Source organism: Lissotriton vulgaris, chromosome 2_1 (assembly GCF_964263255.1).
Source record: "Lissotriton vulgaris chromosome 2_1, aLisVul1.2, whole genome shotgun sequence".
NCBI lineage: Eukaryota > Metazoa > Chordata > Amphibia > Caudata > Salamandridae > Lissotriton > Lissotriton vulgaris.
The window spans coordinates 116,754,614-116,772,510 of NC_141687.1; the positions used below are offsets into that span (position 1 = coordinate 116,754,614).

At 45.2% G+C, this 17,897-nt stretch overlaps 1 protein-coding gene across 1 annotated transcript in view; it reads left to right on the forward strand.

Moving 5' to 3' along the window:
* The window catches only part of NCBP3 (nuclear cap binding subunit 3), a 354,604-nt gene that overhangs the window by 126,213 nt on the left and 210,494 nt on the right, over positions 1-17,897 (forward strand). The window lies entirely within an intron of this gene.

The following is a 17,897-nucleotide window of genomic DNA, read 5'->3' on the forward strand; positions in this document are numbered from 1 at the left end:
AGCCCAGGCACTCACTTCACCCTGGTCTCCTTTATATGTTGTTCCTGAAGTCATGGGCGTCCGCAGAAATTTTTCCAGGGGGGGAGGAAGGGGGGGTGGTGGTGGGGGGGGGGAAAAATGTTAACGTCATGGTGCAACCGCCACCTTTCGTGACGTCACGTGATGGAGCGGTAATTTCTTCTGGTAATTTCTCAATGCAAAACCCTCATGCTACCTCTAATTTACCGCTCAAAAGGTGTTGGGCCCTTCACACCATGTATTACCTTCAGGAGACTTTAAATAAAGATGAACAGTCAAAAATGCAATTATTATTTTAAGCCAATAAAGAGAATTGTTGAGTATTTAAAGGGTTTTATTTTCTAGTCAAAAGTTAAATTTTCTCTGACAGTTTATTCATTAGTAAAATATCAATCAGGTTACAGAATTTGGAAAACAGGAAAAACAGCATTAATACAGAACATATTACAGTCTGCATATAAGCATTACATATAGGAAGGAAAATGTTGCGCAAAATGTCATTCAAAACTCTTAAAGAGTTTCTAAGAAAAATAGTCTTGCAAGGCTAATCAAAAATCAAATAGTTTGCAAAAATCTCCCATAACGAGAAATAAATGCATAAAACAAATAAAATCTTTTCAGACCTAATTAATTAGTCAAAGCATAAACCTATAGTTTAGCATCTACATCTAAAAAGCCTTTCTATCTGTTTGGTGCCCTGTGCATCTCTGTGTCTAAAGAGCAAGCAGGGAGTGAGATAGCCCCTCCTTCACCAGACCTCAAAGGAATGCGCCTGCAGTGCCAAAATATGACGTGAAAGCAAGAAACCACCCCCTGACTCTCCTCGGACGCTTCACAGTCTCCCGGGACGTTCTCGTACCTAACCCATAGAATGAAGCAAAGCCTAAGCCAACATGAGCAAGAAGCCAGCTGAGCTGAGAAAAGCCAGCCCCTCCTCCGGAGAGGTAGTATTTATACACACAATTTTGGCAGACTACACAAAATGTTGCATTTCAGGAAAACCTGTACGTTGATTGGTTAGTAATGATGGCATGAGTTCTCACTTTCCTGAGGCATTAAAAAAAAACCTGACTATATCAGTTTTAACAAAAGAAGCATACATGAATAACTACATTTATAAACATTTGCAACATTTACTAGGGAAAATGTGTCTATGGTTTCCTTCCTTCCTTCACAGAGCAGTCAGATGGATACTTTTAACTAACACTGGTACATTGGCAGAATCACAAGAATGTACAGGTCAAGATGTCCTTGACTCCTTTAGGAAGGCTGGTACAGTCTGCGCATGCTCTCTTCACTTTCAAAGCAAGCCATAGCCTAGTTTCACAGGCAGCCATTTAATGGTAGGCCCCAAAATAAAAGAAACACAAAGATAATATTAATTTCATGTATAAATGTTTACCTAGCCAAGCTACTAGTGTAAAGCAGCTTTTCTATTATTTATGAAAATAAATGTGCAATGTGCTACAAAGAAAAAGAGGTGTTAATAACTGAAAATATTTATCAAAATATGCAACAAGTCAAAGTCTCTTAAGACAGAAATAGTGGATTTAGGGATGAGCTGGGAAGAGAGAAACATATTCTATTAATCTTCAAAGCTAAAAAGGCCACTTTTCTCTACATTGCAAAAACACATGTTAATTCAGCAAAAGCATTTCAGACTAAATAGGCCTCACTTTCATATTTTTCATGTGCCATGTTTTTAACTTGCACCAAAAGGTGCGTGGCAATTTAACTGCAGTCTGTCTGAAGCACAAAAAATAAAACAATGCCTGACTGCAGATGAAATCTGCTCCATCAACAGCGTTCCCACCCCCCCACTTCTTTTTATAGGACATTTCCCCTGGTAGTACCCCTCCTTATACTGACGAATTGTGTTATCTTTATGAACTGTAGCATCAGCTTGATGATGCTTCTCCGGTGCAGCGTTTCTTAGTTAAAGATGAATTCATCATCATTTAAAATTTCTCTCAGGAATGATGGCAACAGATACTCTGCACCTGTTGGCACTATGATCTGATCTCCTCCAGCTGGATAATAAAAATCTATGGTGCTTGTCAGCGTCCATTTTCTCTGCACATAGAAAAGGTTTTGTTGAAATGTTTTGCTACTGTTAATATTTCAAAAATGAAGTTGTCAGTGGAAGGAGATTGTGATCCTTCAATCGTGCATAGCTATGTCGGCGCCAATGCTGCTGAATGCATCTGGCGTCCTTTCATTGTGTTTTGCTGATTTGTCGGCTTGGCATCTTTTACAGAAATATAGATTCCCATCCAAGGAGGAGACCAACGTTTAAATCAGCATAGCTGAGATTGGAATGGAGAGACCTCCATGAGACAATAGTGCACAGGGCCATTAATAGTTTGTATAGACCACCTGCTCTGGTTTTCTAGTGCTTGTCTTTCTTTTTCTCCCTGTTTATTTTGAAAGAGGGACAGTGTCCTTTAACAACCATTACAGCTCTTGGCAGTGAACTATAATGGGATATGGTTTGTCAAGGTCGTGATTTTTTTTTTCTTCATACAGGTACGCATACTAATTTCAAATGTTATTGAGGAAGGTTTTTCTCATTCGTAGTTATTCGCAGAGGATTGCCACGTTTGAAAGCGCAAATACTCTACAGACGAACTACTTGTCAGGAGTGGTGGATCATTAATTCGTTTTTTGCTTCTCCTGAGGTGTAGTCCCAGATTGTCCAAGAACATGTCAGATCTCACCCATCTATAAAATCTTTCAGTCCCATTATAAACCGACCATTTCTTGAAAAAAACGTAGAAATCTGTGTAGATCCCAGCTCCGTATACATAGCAGAAAAATACCCCACTGTAGTCTAGGCCTGCCCGTTGTCTCACTCTCTGTTACTCTCTCTGCTTTGCTAGCGTTCTCAGTACCAGGACACACCAAGGCTTTTCAGTCGCGCTTTATAAAATTGTGTACATAACCAGCTTCAGTCTGGTGTCAGACCAGTAAGCATCATTCACCCAGTCTCACCTCAGGTACGATGTTCCTGGTCGATACATAACCTTCCATGAGATTCCTCATCAGCCTCCCTTCTCCACTTAGAGTCAGCGCTGTTATTAATAAGATAACAAGGTTTGCAGTCCTCTGTCACTGTCGATACTCCCAGCATGCCTCGGCAATGCATCAGTAGTTCATGGTACTCATGCCAGCACACTGGTTTGCGCCTAAAATACTTCTCCTTTTGTCCTATCCAGAGGCAGAATGAGATCATTGTGCCACCTGGTGGCATTCACGAGATATGACTGGGAAAATGTTTACGTTGTGAAGCTTGGCAGAATCACTCACAAGATTAAGAATCTGTAGGGTTTGTATATCAACCAGAAAATATTGATACCAAAGGAAATATATTTTTACATATAGCCACCTCCAGATTAGACTAAGTCATGAAAAATGATTGCTTGCTTCTTGTTATTTAACACATCCATATCAAAACTTGTTCGACCTACCCTACTCTATCTCGAGATGTTCTTGCTGGATGCCTCTGAATCGGTTTCTTTCTCTGAACCATGAGTGCTGGAATTTACTTGGAAAGCAGCCAGGTCATGAACACAATGGCCTATCTGCTTAGATTATAATTGAACTCCTGCCTTTCATGTGATGCCCTGTTCATCTATTTTGTCGCTTATAGTCTTATTTTATTTTTGCAGCACTTCAATTTTTTGTCTGTGTTCTGTGTCTAAGTAAATGATTCATTATGTTTAAATTGTGCCAACTACTGACTCATGCAGCCTTCTCATGGGCAACTGCATGCTTATTGTCTTGAGAAGTGTAAAAGTTCCTAAACTATTGCCTTATCCTTTTCCTTCTAGCCTTCATGTGTTTTTAATTAATTATTCTTGCCTAAGAATTGTTGTAAGCACCAAGCTGCCACATGGACTGTCTATAGTGGGGGTCTCCATTTTTTTTGTACTGAGCGCTACTTGTTTATTGAAACGCAATGAGCGCTACTGATATTATTAGTGTTGTATAATCTCCATTATTTATATGTATATAAATTCAACCAAGCAAAAGCTTTCTAGTTTAATAAGCTGGGCTGCACACAGGGGACCTACTCCGAGGTAGCCGGAGTGGTATATTACCTCATGAGCTACTGGTTTGAGACCCCGAGTGGATCTGCATTTGTCCTTTTGAGAGGTGCAAAAGCCTACTGCACTGACTACTGTGCTACCTCTGAGATCACTAATAATGCACACAGTGGTATTAAAATGTACTTTTGTTATAATTCTCTTCCTCTTTCTGCGACCTTGTCACACTGTAATACCAATTTGAATGTACATTTCTTCAGTGTGGGTATATCTCTTCACTCACTGCTCCCATGCCCCATCTTGTGCTATTTTTTTTATTGCTACCTAAAATAAATGACTTTACAGTTGGCTGCCTAACTCTTAATGGCACCTTTTCCGGTGTTTTACAAATACGTCCTTAGTTTATCATCTCCACTTGGTACATGGTCTGTAAGCATCTTTCTCTGTAAACATACCCATATTCCACTCAGCCTACTCTGAAATCTCATCTCTTAATGCGGTGAAGCGAATTCTCCATCAAAAGCCACCTTTGTTTTAGCATTTATGTATCTAACAGTGTAAAGACTTATCTGGACCTCATTCAGTTATTTATCTACTATTACAAAGATGCTTATCTTATCCGTGAATCTTCTCTGGAGAACTATATAGAATTATTTATTGAAACTCACATACACTATCCTTCAGGCTTACTCCTATTAACCCCTCGTGCAGACAATATAAAAGGCATTTTTATTTATGTCACTTTACCTTTTTAAAATTTATGGACCCTAGATGTTTCAAGGAAGTAAAATGTGTCATTAGTGGCTCTTCACCAGCTATAGGCTGACATTAAGTGGGGTATGATGTCTACAACTATTAGGGCCTTTCCCACACTACGTAGGTGAGGAGCCCTAATAGTGGTTAGACAACCCACTACTTTCTTTTTTTAATCTTGTATAAGTCGGGAACAATTAAATAAAGTAATCAAGCATTCCCTGTTGTAATATAATTTCAATATCTTGCCTACGACACTTCACTTTTCATGACCACCTTTCCACGGAAAAGAAAAAAAAAAGACCTCTGAATGGGCACACCCAGTACCAATTTGGTGCTGGCGTAGGAGGCTTTGATGAAGAAGCATGCCACTGTATATTAGTGATGGATACCATCCTTTTTTTTTTTGTACAGTGTCAGTCAGAATATCTTTATTCGACTTATTACAAGTCATACAAAGAACATAAAGAAAAAAAAAATTACTTTGCAATGCAATGCCTACTATACATCTATTTACATTTCCCACACAAAAAACCTAATAAACAAACAGAAGAAAAATTTTAGACATGGATAAAATATTTCTATACAAATCTATCACGTAAACATGTTCAAACAACAAGAGAAGTTTTAAAATAAGCTATGGGTAACAGGTTTCGCCCGCATTGCGGCTACCAGAAAGTTTGCCATACAAAAAGTAACATGTATGTTAGGTAGTAGTTGTAGAAAGAGCAGGGCTGGTCTTACTTGGACAAAACCAGCTTTTTTCAAAATAGGCAACAAATATTTCTTTCTCTGCTCATGGTATATACTACAAAACATAACAAAGTGCAGAGTATCCTGCACCGAAAAATTGTCGCAGCAGCACAGTGGGGCCTGCTCGGGCTTCTGCCAGGTCTTAAATGAACCTAGATAAAAATGTATCAAATTAAATCGAAACTTTGATAATAAAAACCTGTGATATGGGAATGTGACAAAGTTCAAGTAGGGGGCGAGTGAGGGTGTACAAACCAGGAGGTTATGTGCCCTTACTGCAGGTTTCAACAATTCGAGGTCCTCCCTCTGTGCTTCCTGCCTATCCCTAAATAACTCTTTGATGGTTACTATGTCCTGTCTCCTAATATTTTCCGGAGATGAAAAAAGATCTGGGCGACCCAGATCTGCAAGGGTTTTAGCTACGTATGCCAACCAAGGGATACTGGTGTATTTATCCAAAGATAAGACATCGTGCAAAATCTTGTGGTTCAGAGGTAGGTCATAATTTGTCCACAATTTCAGCCACAAAGTTAGCGGAGCAAGGCTCAGGGTATCAGACAGATAGGGCAGACCCACCTCCTTATGGATGGAATACGTTGGGGTGGATTGCGGGACTGAGAGCAAGGATCTAATGAATCTATTTTCTGCTCTCTGAATTGGATCCAGGTTTACGTAACCCCACAGTTGGGAACCATAGGCCGCTATGGCCACTGGTTTGCTCTTGTAGATTTTCAGAAGAGCTTGCATGGGCCTAGCCCCTAGCTTCCCAGCAAAGCCCAAAACCGCTGAGGAGGATCTTATTACCCCCAATCTTTTTGCTCTTATCTGAGGGCCCCAAGTTCCCTTCTGGTCAAATATTACCCCCAAGTATGGAAATGTGGACACGTTGGTGACCGGGACTCCCCTGCAAAAAAATGTTTTGTGTCTTTTTTTGTTGCATTCACGCCCCATGACCATCGTGTGTGATTTAGAGGCATTGACCTTAAGGTCCAGCGTCTCCATGAAGCTACCAAAAGCGTCCAGGAGATGCTGTAGGCCAACCCCAGTGCGGGCTATCAGCACTGCATCGTCCGCATACAGGAGCGCTGGAATTTTCACATCTCCTGCATGCGGAACGTCGGCTGCCTGTCCCTGCAGGTGATTGCCCAGCCTGTTGATGTAGATGGTGAATAATACAGGGGCTAGAATACAGCCTTGCCGCACCCCCTTAAGGGATTTAAACAGGGGGGTACGTCTGCCATCATTTGTGACTCGGACAGCTGCAAAAAGCTCCTGGTGCAGTTTAGCCATAAACACAACCAAAGACTCATCAATGCCCATCTCCAACAATAACTGCCACAATTTCGACCTATTCACCAGATCAAAGGCAGAGGAGAGGTCCATAAATGCAAGGAACATGGAGCCCTCCTTTGCCACTGTATATTTAGAAATTAAAAGATGTAAGTTTATACATTGTTCGATCGTCCCCTTTTTTTCTCTGAATCCATATTGTAGTTCAGACAGCACTCCACGGCTCTCAACGTTGTCATTAAGTCTGGCTAGAAGAACTCTGCCTAATATTTTTACCGTTGAGTCCAAAAGAGATATGGGCCTATAGGAGGCGGGATCATCTCGCTGGCCTTTATTTTTATAAATAGGGACTATGGTGGATGTGGCCCAAGAACTGGGTACATGGTTGTTGGCTGTGTTAAACACTTTCGACAATACCGCCGACCACAGTTTGGGAGAGTACATGAAAAAATCAGCGGGAACACCGTCAGGGCCGGGAGCTTTATGTCTTGTTGTGGCCATCAGGGCTTTTTCTACTTCTTCGGGGTTAAAGACCAACGGGTCTGCCACTATAGCAGGTACTGAAACATCTGCAGTTCCTTTGGACCCACCCTCATATACATTTTTGAAGTGGTTTAGCCATTTGTCGTCGGTGATCACACAGTCCATAAGCGCATTGTTGTCTTCAGAAAATAAAGGTTGTCTAATGATCTCCCAGAATCTTTTACTGTCCTTCAGTACTGCAGCTGAGAGGAGATTTTCCCATGCTTCGCGTTTAAGGGATTCTTTGCGGTTCTTAATGGCAACCTTGTAGCGTTTCCTTAATCTAACAATATCCTCCCCAGCCCTGGGAGAGATTTTTAACGCTGTCAACCATGCTCTGTGCGCTTTTGAACAAGCAGAATCAAACCAACGTTTTGTTCCAGAAAATCCTTTTTTTGGTTTGACTAAAAGATCCTTAGCCACCTGGCCACAAATTTCCTCAAAAGCCTCTATAATTTCTTTACCTTGCGCCCCCGATTTTTGACAGATGGCCACTTTGTCCTTTATTTTTGGAAAATGTATTTCATAGAAATTATCCGGGATCACTTTGGCCCATTTCAGTCGTCTGTCTTGGTCGCAGGGTTTCAGGGGGTGTGCTGGTTTAAGTGCTTTTGGCGGTGCTCCCATCTGGCCACCCCAGGCCACTTCAAGTAGTACAGGGTTGTGGTCACTGTAGGGTATTATGACTGTACAATAGACCATAGACCGGTTTAAAATACCTTGTGAAACAAAGATGTAGTCTATCACTGAGCCATGGTAACTGCCAATGTAGGTTGGCGCCCTAACGCCCTTATCGGGTTCATAAAGGTCATGGTTTGCTAATAATTCTTCTAACTCAGGCCCCTCTGTAGAGTGTTCAAAGTGGGGGCCCCGAGGGGCCTCCTCGCCCCCCTCAGTTACATTGTCACCTCTTCCCATACAACCCAAATTACATAGATGAATATTAAAATCTCCTAATAGGATAAACTCATAAACTAAATAGATATTCTGAGACACTTTATTTAAGATATTATCTAGGTTAGCGACATTACTCCCACTGTGTTCGCTGTTCCTAGAGTTGTAAAAATTAATATATATCGTCCTGCAATTGTTACTAGTCATCCTTTCAACCATTAGGATGTTTACGGAATCTGTATTTATCTGCCTATAGGTGCCCTTCAGATCTAAAGAAAACATAATGGCCAAACCTCCTTTAGCTCTGCCCATGCGGCTAGGGACTGCAGGGATAGAGAAGCAGGTGAATCCATCCCACCAGAAATTAGCCGATATGTCCCACGTTTCTTGCAGGGCAATTATATGTTGCTTAGAAATAAAGCTCACACATGCTTTGTCCTGTCGTTTTGCAGATGAGCCAGCTATGTTCCATGTTATAATTTTACAGGCGTTGGTAGGTAACCTCAGCTCTTTTTCCCCCAACAAACACCCCTCAGCTAAGCTTAAGGATCTGACCGCCTTGTTCTGAGCTACCTCAGGTGCGTTCTGTGTTGGAACGATGTTCAGGGTTGACGCTATGCAACCCTCCCCCTGGTATGATAGCCCAGGGTTGTCCAACGGGACATAACTCTCAGGTGTTTCATAAAATGTAAGCAGGCGGGGATCATCATTGGTGTAACACTGGCTAAGGTTTATTTCGGGTCTAGCTATGGACTCACTTGCTCGGACATTGCAAGGTTTAAGTCAATCACAGTTGTTTAGATCCGCTAAGGGAGCATACCTATTCCCCAATCCGCCCCCCCAATCAAAAGGGGTAGCTGCCTGACCTTGGCCCATAGCTGCGATGTTCCACATAGGTAAAGGGGTATTTGGGCGTATCGGAAAGTAATCGTTTCTCGCCCATGGTACGAACCTATTGATTCGCCCAATGGGATCTTGGCCCATCCAACCCGGGCCCCAACCATTGACGGCAGGGTCTGGTGGCATGGGAGGCCACAAATTTGACTCATGCGCGTGGTTAGATCTTCCATGCTCAAAGTTAAATATAGGCCCAAGGCGCTCGTTGGGGAATCTATGTCTAAAACCGCCTTCCCAGTTTGGGGCGTTATTCGCTCTCCTAACTCTAGTAGGGTTAGAAAAAGTAGGGAGCTGAGCCTCACTATAGAAGAATTTTAGGGTGAGCGGGACTATAGAGCCGCTCCGCCTTTTGGGTGGGAAGATGTTATTCAAAATTTTTGGAAGGACTTCTGTGTTGGCAAAGTTTATAATCACACAGTCCCCCTTAAATTTTTTGGGATTGGACCCAATCCAAGGTACCCTCCTGGTCATAACAATATCCCTTGCTAAACTATCCATCCCTTGGGGGGCCATGGTCATGTTTGTAGTAAGCCAATGAAGAGCTTTATCCTTCAAATCCTGTGTCGATTCTATTTTGTTTTGTGCTAAGACTGGGACATTTGCCAGTACTAGCACAACTGGGGAGGCTTCCAAAATGAATTGGGCTGATACATCCTCATGTATTGTCCCAATTATGTCCCCTGATGATGATGTCGGCGCGACTCCGCCTGCTAGGTCCTGAATGGGGGCCGTTAATAGAGTTGAAGCTACTGCTAAGGGCCCCTCTGGCAGTGTAGGCTGTGGGACACTCTCATTTGGTAGAGCCTCTACGGCTCCCGATGCCAATTTTGTGACAAGAGCAGATAGATTGGCCACCTCTACCACCAGATTACTTTGTGCACCCCCCGCCTTCTTAACCTCCGAAGTTAATTTATCCAGTTTACCAATCAAGGGCTTGATGATTGTCCTAATTTTTATATCAATCATATCTTGGATCCGATTAAAGAGTTCATCGTCAATAATACGTCTGGATTCTGCTTCGGCATCAAAGTCAATTTGTTGCCCTTCACGTCTTGGGGGTGGTGTAGCTGCCTTTCTCCTGCCTTGTTGTTTCCCCCCTCTCTTTGAGTGAGATTTTCTACAGGTTCTCACTGGCCGTGGAACGGGCTGCCCCGGTGACGGTACTTCCTCGATGGAAAATGACTGGTGATTATGCTCTGAGGTGTTGCCGTTATTGGCCGACGAGTTAACCAAAACATGAGGATCTTCTACATCGCTGGCCAAGTCTTGTGGGATATGAACTAGGCTATTCGACTGGGGAAAATCTGGCGGTGTGGTCAGTAACTCTGGAGCAGTTGCCCTTGCGGACGGGCTTTCTAACGGAAGAACTGGCGATTGGCTCAAGCCTAGCGATTGCCTCCTCTCATTGTTGATCTTATTGACTTTTTGAACCACATATGAGAGCATTGTATTGAGGGGCTCCGTCGCAGCAGATGCGGGCTTTTTCCTTACCATGATGCCTACCTCTTACAAACGACCGAGCCAATTGACCAAGGTATGTGTCAGGATCCACAGGCAGATGGCAGAAGACCTGGGGGTAATGGGGGTTATTAGAGTTCTGTACCTTACTAATCCCAGATGGCGAACCTTAGGGGGGTGGCCTCGCCTTCTCGTGCCTCTGAGGGCCACAGAGGGCCCGCCCTTTGCCCGGGCTTCGCCCCGGGCACTCCCGCGCGCTCCCGCGCAGCGAGGCACGTCACTTCTTGTAGGCGTTGGTTGGGAGGAACATGGGGGGCGGGGCGGTCAGGGAGAGCGGGCCAGGTGACTTGGCCTCGGGATCGCCGGGGCTCCTGGGAGAGTGAGTCCCGGTTCCCAGCGCTCGCAGCCCTGTCACTCGCGCACACACCCTGCAGGTAACAACACTCGGCTGGGCGACCTTGGCGATGCGGGACCCGCGAAGCGGGTTCCGCGAGGTGTTGACTGGGTCCTCCCTTCTGCAGCAGCGATTCCTCCTTCCAGGTAACAGCACAGCAAACTATAGAACTTCCCGGTTTCCCGCTTGGGCGGGCTCCTTTTCAGCTGATTTGCAGGGCGGGGCGGTCAGGGAGAGCGGGCCAGGTGACTTGGCCTCGGGATCGCCGGGGCTCCTGGGAGAGTGAGTCCCGGTTCCCAGCGCTCGCAGCCCTGTCACTCGCGCACACACCCTGCAGGTAACAACACTCGGCTGGGCGACCTTGGCGATGCGGGACCCGCGAAGCGGGTTCCGCGAGGTGTTGACTGGGTCCTCCCTTCTGCAGCAGCGATTCCTCCTTCCAGGTAACAGCACAGCAAACTATAGAACTTCCCGGTTTCCCGCTTGGGCGGGCTCCTTTTCAGCTGATTTGCAGGGCGGGGCGGTCAGGGAGAGCGGGCCAGGTGACTTGGCCTCGGGATCGCCGGGGCTCCTGGGAGAGTGAGTCCCGGTTCCCAGCGCTCGCAGCCCTGTCACTCGCGCACACACCCTGCAGGTAACAACACTCGGCTGGGCGACCTTGGCGATGCGGGACCCGCGAAGCGTGTTCCGCGAGGTGTTGACTGGGTCCTCCCTTCTGCAGCAGCGATTCCTCCTTCCAGGTAACAGCACAGCAAACTATAGAACTTCCCGGTTTCCCGCTTGGGCGGGCTCCTTTTCAGCTGATTTGCAGGGCGGGGCGGTCAGGGAGAGCGGGCCAGGTGACTTGGCCTCGGGATCGCCGGGGCTCCTGGGAGAGTGAGTCCCGGTTCCCAGCGCTCGCAGCCCTGTCACTCGCGCACACACCCTGCAGGTAACAACACTCGGCTGGGCGACCTTGGCGATGCGGGACCCGCGAAGCGGGTTCCGCGAGGTGTTGACTGGGTCCTCCCTTCTGCAGCAGCGATTCCTCCTTCCAGGTAACAGCACAGCAAACTATAGAACTTCCCGGTTTCCCGCTTGGGCGGGCTCCTTTTCAGCTGATTTGCAGGGCGGGGCGGTCAGGGAGAGCGGGCCAGGTGACTTGGCCTCGGGATCGCCGGGGCTCCTGGGAGAGTGAGTCCCGGTTCCCAGCGCTCGCAGCCCTGTCACTCGCGCACACACCCTGCAGGTAACAACACTCGGCTGGGCGACCTTGGCGATGCGGGACCCGCAAAGCGGGTTCCGCGAGGTGTTGACTGGGTCCTCCCTTCTGCAGCAGCGATTCCTCCTTCCAGGTAACAGCACAGCAAACTATAGAACTTCCCGGTTTCCCGCTTGGGCGGGCTCCTTTTCAGCTGATTTGCAGGGCGGGGCGGTCAGGGAGAGCGGGCCAGGAGACTTGGCCTCGGGATCGCCGGGGCTCCTGGGAGAGTGAGTCCCGGTTCCCAGCGCTCGCAGCCCTGTCACTCGCGCACACACCCTGCAGGTAACAACACTCGGCTGGGCGACCTTGGCGATGCGGGACCCGCGAAGCGGGTTCCGCGAGGTGTTGACTGGGTCCTCCCTTCTGCAGCAGCGATTCCTCCTTCCAGGTAACAGCACACCAAACTATAGAACTTGTACAGTGAATAATGTTGTACACAAGAGAATGAGTCCATATCCAGAAATTCCTCTCACAAATTGAGGACAGGAACATAGGAGACGGTGACATTTTCCCTTGAATCTACAACTGAGCCTGTCCAGTCTTGAAATATTTTTAAGTAATTGAGAGGTGTAACTCAAAAGGGATCTTTAATATTCCCGACTCTAGCTATATCGGATGGGCCGCATTTGCATTCCTAATACTGAACAGTGCTTTCTTTACATTGCACCTCCAGAACCATTTCTCAATAGAAGTCGACAGTAATCTTACATAAGCATTTGCAGTGCACAAATACATTCTTGTGCCTAAGAGGGCATAGGTGCAATGTACAGGATTGTTCTGTATCAATAATTTACACTGTATTTATCCTTTGACGAATACAAATCTTGGGGTTAAGCGTACATTACAAGAATATATTCTTGAGGCCGCCTTGTAAGAATTTTTGTATTTCAGGAAGAATTCGGAATTTTTGTGATATCTTTCATTTCTTAAATAATTCAGAACAAATGGAATAAAAAGCAGTTATAATGTCTTCGAAATATGTGGGGTTATAATCAATATGGCATGGGAGGTGGGTCTCCCAAGTGTAACTGCTCATGAGATTATCAGCCAATTATTGACGTGACTTCAGGCAGGACTCTGAAGTACCCTCAAACGTTTTGTAAGAGTTTTGCAAGGCACTGAGGACTATTGTGACCATAAAGAGGCAAGAGACCAGCCTTACTCATTTTCGCAGAACTTTGAAAACTTGGCTATTCAATCAAGAGGTCTTTTTTCACCTCTCATTTGGTACCTTCAGGCGGTTCCGGGAAACCCTTGGGTAGCTGTGCGCCTTACAAAAGCAAAATACATATACAAATAGATAAGACTGAAGGCAGAGTGGATTTATAAGGCCACATAATTCCAAGCTGATTTAATTTATTTAAGAAAAGGTGTTTCTGTTATCTCGCTTTCTATCTCTTTAGGACCAACAGTTGAATAGTCACAGTTGTTTTTATGTGGACACATATATTATGTTTAACACTCTGAGCCAGACCTGCCTTAATAAACAAGTACATTGAAATGTTCTTATTTATCACAATAATAATTGTAACATTTAAAGTACCAGCTCCATAATGTAACATGTTGATAAAAAATTAATAACCGACTCAAGCCTCATGTTTAACATAGGATTATTTGAGGCTAGCAACGAGCTTTGTCCAAAAACCACTCTGCTTTGCAGGAAGTCGATTTGCATTTGAACAAAACAGTGTGGCTTTGCAAACCAACGAATTTACTGCTTTAGAAGGTAGCTTACCATGTATTGTTATTCTACAGTTATTTTGACTCTGTTGAATGGCTTTGGAGAACTTTATCTTGCTGATTATTAACTGCATCTCCCATCACTGTGTTGCTATGTATGCTTCTCCATGCAAGGTGTTGCTTCAGCATACTGTAATAAGAAAATGAGTGGTGAGGCGTTATATGGGAATTATTTACTGCTATATATAAAAAAAAGCTCACGATCAGCTGCCTTTTTCCTCAGAAAGGTCAATCCTTATGTTTATTTAGGGAGTAATTAAACAGGGTTGCCATGTGCAACGCAATATTTATATGCTTTGTTGCCCTTGTTCTAGGTCTTTGCTACATACATCGAAACAATCACAGCCATTACCGGTACACACACAAATCCAACCGGAAACATTATACAGAACATCATGCGTGCTCCAAGCATAGATATGTTATATATAGGGCTCTCGGTTTTACTGTATTTAGTTTTTGCCATTTGCGTCTGTATTTATCCAGATTTATTTTTTGGGCATTTTTTCTGTATTTATTCACATTTATTTTTGCTACAAGCAAAAGACACCGCTACAGCTAGTATTTTTCCACATTTATTTAAATTTACAATGCACACATGCGCTGGGTTGTTATGTGAGGCACTCGGAGGGCAATAGCTGCTTGCATGGATGAGGGAATCCATTTTGAGGAATTTCAATCATCTGCTGGAGGGGATTAGTGTTCTATTTGGTCGAACTGTAAGGATGAATGTACAGATTTGTAGGTAGCTGTCTCCCCTGCATTGTTTCACAAACCAGTCAAAACATCCATGCCAAGCACTCACATTACGCTGACTAGTTTCCAAGTGATCAGACCTCATTAACATGGATTGTACAGGTTCCTGGGTTGCACAGTGGGGCCACCTCTCCCACCAGGCGCGCAACACCCATTTGGCTCAAAGGGCTCCATATTCCCCCCCCCCCCCCCCCCCCCTCCCTTGTGTGTGTGTCAGCCCGGGCTGAGACAGCTTCCCGGGCTGGCATCCATCTTCTTGCAGCCGCACCCTAGTACTTCACAGGTCTTTTAAAAGACCATCACTTGTTAACAAAGCTTTGATGCTTTTTCACCCCTTCTCAGAGCTCACGCTCCGGGATGAATCTGCTAACTACTACTCACTAAATGGTAGCTATTTTCTTAAAAATAGCCCTGAAAGTATTCAAAAGCTGAGAGACGCTGAAAGTAATAATATGCAACTGAAGTCGGAAATAATTGATATGATTCAAAATCTGGAATCTGTTCTGAGTGCACTGCCTAGTTGAATCACAATGAAAGCAAGGACATGACTATTGAACAATTGGCGCAAGATCACACAGCCAGTGGTATAGCAGCGGTAACTTGGGCCCTAATGCAGGTTACAAAGTGCTCCCTCATCCACGTCCGTACTTAAGGTGACAAGACAGCCATTCCGGGCGTGTACTAGATAACTCATAGGAGTTCCCTCCCCCCTCCCGTGTTGTGTGTCAGCCCGGGCTGGGACAGCTACCCGGCCACACACACACACAGACAGCATTTGAGCTGCCAGCCACACCTGAGTACTTCACAGGTCTTTAAAAAGACCATTCGTGGTTAACGAGGCTTTGTTGTTTTTTTTACCCCTTCTTAGAGCTCTTGCTTCTCCACTGCCCTCAAACTTTCATTCACAGCACACTCCGGGATGATCCTGTTAAAGACCGGCATCGCAGCATTGCGCGCATTTCCTGTGTGTCATCACACATGATGTACACAGAGATGTGCACTGAAGCACGGCAGTGTGGCAAAATTTGCTAGTATTTGGCCATTTCTAAATATAAATAAAGGAAATATAGTGTTCGAGGCATATGGGCTGCAGATGGTACATTATGAATAGATCGCCATCTGGTGTTGGGCTCGGATGATTGCACTTTGTTTTTCTCTTGGAGAGTCTTTTGTTTCTTGGCGACTCCTCCCTTGGTTGGTAGTGCGCATGGGCATCGGCTCCATCCTTAGATTGTTTTTTTCCGCCATCGGGTTCGGATGAGGATCGAGACGTTCCAGATCAACTTTAGAGAAAAGGGATTTATCGGCGCGTATTCCCTTTCCAATTCGACGGTATTGTTATCGAACGCGTTTCATTTCCATTCCGACGCTTTGCGAATTCAAAATCGAAGAGAAAAAACTTTGATCTACGTCGACGAACAGGAGGCCTTTCTCGACGCAGTCAAGCCCGGGGTCCATGGAAAGGACTCCATTCAAAAAATGTCCAACGTGTGGTGCTAAGTTCCCACACAAGGACCTACACGAGGTGTGCAACCTCTGTCTATCGCCTGAACACGAATCCAGGGACTGCGAAGCCTGCACAGCATTCTCCTCCAAGCTAACGATTAGAAATCGTCGAGCTAGAAGACACGAGGTTTCCAGAATGCAGTCGGAGGCGATCCCGGAGCTGTTCGGAGACGAGCAAATAGAGGAAGAAGAGGATCAGTCGGGGTCGGAAGGGGACCAGTCGGATGTTGAAGAACTCGACGTGCAACAAACCGTGAGTGACGACGTCCCCTTACCGAAAAACCGACCCCGTGCGGTAACGACCCCGCCTTCGAGCCCGGTCAAACCGCAGAAAAAAGTTTCCGAAGCCCCGCCCTCGGGCCCGGCAACGAAACCGAAACCGAAACACTCGGCCTCCCACCATGTCGGATCCGAGAAAAGGTCGACATCGACTTCGACACCGAAGCTCCATACAAGGGAAGTCTCGGTATCGAAACATTCCATGTCGAAACAGAAACATGATTCGTCATCCAAGACTCACTCGATACCTAGGAAGTCGGAATCGAGTAGACACTCGGTGCCGAAAACACCGAACACTGACGATCGAAAACATAAGCACCTTTCGGAACCAGGACCTTCGGTACCGATTCAGGAGCAACAGACAGATCCCAAACAAAAGATTTTGTTTATCGATCCGCAAACTGGCAAAGTAGTGACGAAGAAGAGAAAGAATGAACAGACAGAAGATAAATCTCTTCCTTCAAAAAGGAGAACACTGAGGACAAATACAACTCCTCCTGCTTCTCCTCAACCTAAAGTCACACCCTCTTCTCCTATTCCTCACACTATGCCAAATATTCCTACACCTTCCACACCAAGACCATTTACACCTCAGTCTGATGTAGACAGTGATCCAGGGGAGGGAGAACCTCAAGGGGATGATGAAACCATCCCAGATGAGGATGACCCATGGGAAAATTATGACGTAGGGTCAGATGAGGACAACGACCCAGAGTTATATCCCTCTAAGCCTTCACCACCTGATGATAACACAGGGTTTGTACAGCTCTTTAATAGGGCAGCAAAGTATCATAAGGTAGATATACATACAGAACCTCAAATAGAGGATTTCCTGTTAGAGACGCTACCTTATGCACAAAGAACATCAGGTACTCTTCCTATGTTGAAGGGTCTTCTCAGTCACACAGAAGAAATATTCAAAGACCCAGTGAGGGCTAGGGTGTTAAACCCAAGAATTGACAAAAAATATAAGGCGGCTCCAAAGGATCCAATATTTATCAAAGGGCATGTACCTCTGGACTCGCTTGTAGTCTCAAACGCTCGTAAAAGAGCAAACTCATTATCTACAGGAGAGGCTCCTCCACCTGATAAAGAGTCAAAATAATAGATGCATCAGGCAAGAGAGTAGCATCACAAGCGGCAAATAGCTGGCGTATAGCCAATACACAGGCACTACTTGCACGTTATGACAGGGCACATTATGATGAATTAGAAAAACTCATCACACATCTCCCCAAAGAACATCAGAAAAAGGCAGATCAGTTAATACAGGAAGGTAAAATAATAACTAATACTTCCATTAAGTGCGCCCTAGACGCAGCAGACACTGCAGCAAGATCCATCAACACCA